A 4,687-nucleotide genomic window follows, 5' to 3' on the forward strand; every position below is an offset into this window, starting at 1 on the left:
GTTGAGCCCATTTACTGCTCTTAGTAGTGACTGGTTTTTTTGGAATCTCTGGAATTTCCTCAATCACTACTCCTTTTCTCCGTGTTACTACTTGTGGCTCTGGTGCCTTTGCCTCAGTAGCCGCAGTCCCAGGTGTGTTTGGACATTGAGCCACAAAATGCCCATACTTTCCACAAGTATAGCAATTCAAACTCCGGCTCTGGAAGTTACCACGCCCCCGGCCAGTACTCGCTTGGTCTCTGTCGCGCCCTGGACGAGTACCACTAGTACTTGGTTTCTCCTCCTGAGAAGCGTTGGCGGTTTCCACTCTTACTAGTTTGGTATATGCCACTACTGACAAGTCTTTGCCCTTATTGACATGATGAATCTTAATACCACAATTATTCCATAAATGGCCATAGGCTTTGCAATAAGTACATTGTGGGCACTCGTTGGAAACATAGTCCTTAGATTTTCATTTTGAACACCAAGTCTCCATTCTTCTCATTGGTTGTCTGGTCTGGCTAATCTCAGCAATCTGCCTAGCCATCTCTTCAATCTTCTTAGTCCATGACCCCTTTTTAGGCTTATCCTTGGGCTTCTCATTGGAGCTACTCTCAAAACTGCTGGAAACTTCGCTTGAATCAGAGTTATCAGTAGAAGAACTACTACTACTGGATCTTCTCTTCTTATGGCCTTTTTCATTCTTAGCCTGTTGTTCCAGCTTCAAGTCTCTCTGTACCAGATCATTGAATTTCTTTGTTGGTTTTGGTACCTCCTTCTCTCTAAGCTTCTTGCTGCGAAAGCCATTCAAGAACCATGCACGCAGTCGCTTTTCTGATGGTGGTTCCTGCAACTGCCTTGTCAGCTCCTTGATTTTCTCCACATAGCTTCAAACTGATAAATTCCTCTACTTAATCTTATCTAGTTCACAAAGAATATCTTCATCACCTCTGTTGTCGAAATATTCCAGTATGAAGGCTTTAAGTACTTTATTATAGGATCTAAGCTGACAAGCTGGGTAATCGTAGTACCACTTTCTCACTACCTCCTTCAGCGTTTGCAGAAAGTATTCACCCCAGTCCTCCTCATCAATATTTTTCAGCTCTGCATACTGCTCAAAAGCCTGGATGTGAACATCCAGATCATCCTTCTTGCCCCCTTTGAATACTGGAAAATAGATTTTTAGAGAGGATGTGTAATCATGCCGATTACCTCTGGTCCTTCTGCTTCTCATCTTAGAGTCTGAACGCCGCTTTGGAGTTTTATTACAGTTGTCGATATCTGTATCCCAATTTATATCTATTTATGTCTCCATCTCAGTGTCCTCCCTGGTCTGTCTACTAGAACTATGGCGACTGCCTTTACTACCTTTGGCACCCTCGTCCCCCTGCCTGGACCGAGAACTTTTAGCCTTGCGTGCTTCCCTTTCTGCCCGCCTGCGTTTGGACTGACTGGAATGCTGTGAGTCCTACACCTCATCAGCCTGACTGTGCTCCTCCTGAGCCTCACTGTCAGTCACCCTCTCATGCTTGGGGTGAGAGTCTCTTCTTGACTCCTCAAGAATAGGGTCAACACAGTTGGGTGGTTTCCGACCACGATTGGTTTTGGGTGCCATGACTGTAGCTGAGAACTTCCAACTGGGAGATGAGTATTCTAGTCAACAAGCAACATCTCTAGCCACCGTGATCGCCAAAATGGAACTGGATCTGATATCTTGAGATAGCTGATTCCAGGGTTAGAAGTTTACAGCTACTGGTGATTTATTGGTTCAGACAGTAGACTGGACAAAGAAACAGAAACTGAACTAGAATACATCTAGAATGAGAACTAGACTAGAGTACTGAAAATGATATTCAGATTCAGATCCAGATTCAGAGTAACTGAGTACAAAGTATGTATGACTGGAATATAATGTACTGCTGTAATTGGAATTACAGATGAAAGATTACAATGATGATGATATAGCTTATGGACCAAAATCTTAACAGAGTACAACCGACAAATGACTCAATTCCTGCTTGTAACTTATGCCCGTAACTACCGACAACAACTGCTAGCCCGATTACAATGTAATGGGTCATATTTATATGCTTTGGGTTTACCGTGGTAACTACCGTAGTAATTACTGACTGGTCCACTGCCCGTCTCACAGGAGCCGGCGGTTCCCACACAATGAGACTGTCTCATCCATTGACAAATTTCATCCAACATCATGTTAGTGAATGGAAGCAAGAATGGGTCTTTCATTGTCTATGTATTCAACTTTCAATAGTCAACATATAACCTCAACTTCCCATTCTTCTTTCGCACAATCACTATTGGAAATAACCAAACATTACTCGCTACTTTTGAGATGAATCCTAGTTTATAAAAGTTTTCAATCACCTCTTTGACTAAAAAGGATTTGTTTATACCCCTTTACATTAGTCTTACCGGACCTTTTGAGCCAAGTATGCATCCAAGGCTCCATGGGTTCAAACAAAGGATTTAACTTTGCATCTCATGTAAGACTGATCCCAACCTTTGGGGCATTATTGGTCTTGTATTCGATTTTAGGTGGTATTCTATGTTGACACACCTTTGGATATACCTCTTTCATGTTAGTACGTTCTCAAGAAAACACATCCTTGTACCTCTAAAATAGTTGCTAAGCCTTTTCTTTGATCTCTAGTTTCAAGTGTTTACTGATTTTTACCATTCTAGCATTTTCCTCTAAAATGAGATTCCATTCTTTAAATTCTTGGTCATTTGGCAATAATCAGTGAATCTACCTCCTTGTTTGTCTAAATTTTTACTGCGTATAAATGGACTCACTAGTTTAGCTAACCCTGCTTCCATGTTTGTCCATAACCCTGCTTCCATGTTTGTCCATTCAGTGCTTTGTTTATAATTCTCTACATTAGCCTGCCCTTGAGATGCCTCTATTCTGGAATCCTTCTTTTCTGGTGCTAATTGAGCTAGTGTCCTACCATTGAGAGTTAGTGGACTCTCTCTTGGAGTGGACTGAGTGAAATTTTTTGGATATTGTTGTCTTTGCCTTTGAGCTTGATCCCTATCCATCAGCATTGCATTGAGATCAATTTTTGCTATGGGAAATATACTCATAGATGCAAGCATTTGCTCAATCTTCATTGTCCCATACTTCTTGAAGAGCTTGTCTAGTCTCATTTCTTTCTTTTGGCTTCTAATACTTTTGGTCTTCACCTGGATATGCATATTGGGCTCTTGAATGGTCAATGTCTCACCTACATAGCCTTGAATGGCCTTGGCACTTCTAAGCCACAGTCTACCCAATAGCATATTATATGCTCCTTGCACATCTAGCACTAGAAAACTCATATTGACCCTTTTTTCCCCAAGTCTAATTTACATATTTTCCACCAACCCAGTGTCTTGGAAAAATTGTTGACAATTATCTTGAATGGTACTTGTTTCATTTCTCAAAATCCACCAGCCAATATTACACCTAATAAAGGCTCCTCTACTATCCAATATTATACCTAATAAAGGCTCCCATTGCTTCCTTATCCTATAGTCTACTTGGATGATATGTACTTCATCATCTTTTATGGTAGACATATCCATGGTCATTGCTTCAACTAATTTTTTCCTCTTCATTCTAATAGTTTTTGTAATCTCTAGTGGGTTCAAATTGATATTATCTAACTCTACAATTAGCTTTTGAATGCACTTGTAGACCTCAACATCAATTTCATCTTGCTCGTTGCTAGAGTTGTTGTCAAAACTAGGAGACCTTCCTTTTGGCCGACTTTCCTCATAGTGCCATGCCTCAGTAGGCCTCCCGTGTCTAGTGGTTGAGTAATCCTTTGGTGAGGGTTTGGATTGCCTCTTCAGCTTACTTTGTTTCTTGTAAAAGCTAATGTGGTAGATCCTTGATCCCCACTCCAACAATTTTGGTAATTACTCTTACTAGAATTGGTTCAGCTAGTTTTGATTATGATCCTTCTGTCTTAACAATGCCTAAACACTAAGTTTCAAAGTGTTTGTATTTTTTGCAAGTGTAGCAACTAAAATTTATCCTTCCAAAGTCATCTCTACCTGAACCCCTCCCATGTGTTCCCTCATACCACCCTCTTTCAGGCCCATTATTAGTAATGGCCTTGTTATCTCCAGACGCTCCATCTACCTTTTGCACCTCCAAGTTTGTTATTGCAATCATTGAAAGATCCTTTCTCTTCTTAAAATGATGCATCTTGATTTTTCATTTATTCCATTAACCACCCTTGCAAAGCTTGACCATCTTGTTTAGTATGGGGCGGCACAATTGCCAATTTCTTAGCACAAGGTCCCTTAGGGCCCTATGGCAAGAAATTGGAGTTTGCACAATTTGTGGCGGTGAAATGATAGGTGATGGCCATGAAACATTGCAAGGGCAAAGAGTAGGGTGTATTACTTGCATGTACAAAGTTTCATGGCCATTAGCAGCCATTTCATTGGGTTGGGACTACAAAATCACCAATTTCTTACCATAGGGCTTGCTAAGGGCCCTATGCATTAAATTGGCATTTAGATAGTCCCATACCGGTGAGGCGATAAGCGATGGTCATGAAACTTTGTAGGGGTGGGGAGTAGGGTGCATTGCCTACCCCTACAAAGTTACATGGCTATCAATTATCATCTTATTTGTATGAGGCTATACAATAGCCAATTTCTTACCACTGGGCTCATTGACGGCCCTATGGAA

Source organism: Adiantum capillus-veneris, chromosome 29 (assembly GCF_014529385.1).
Source record: "Adiantum capillus-veneris isolate H3 chromosome 29, ASM1452938v2, whole genome shotgun sequence".
Taxonomy (NCBI): domain Eukaryota; kingdom Viridiplantae; phylum Streptophyta; class Polypodiopsida; order Polypodiales; family Pteridaceae; genus Adiantum; species Adiantum capillus-veneris.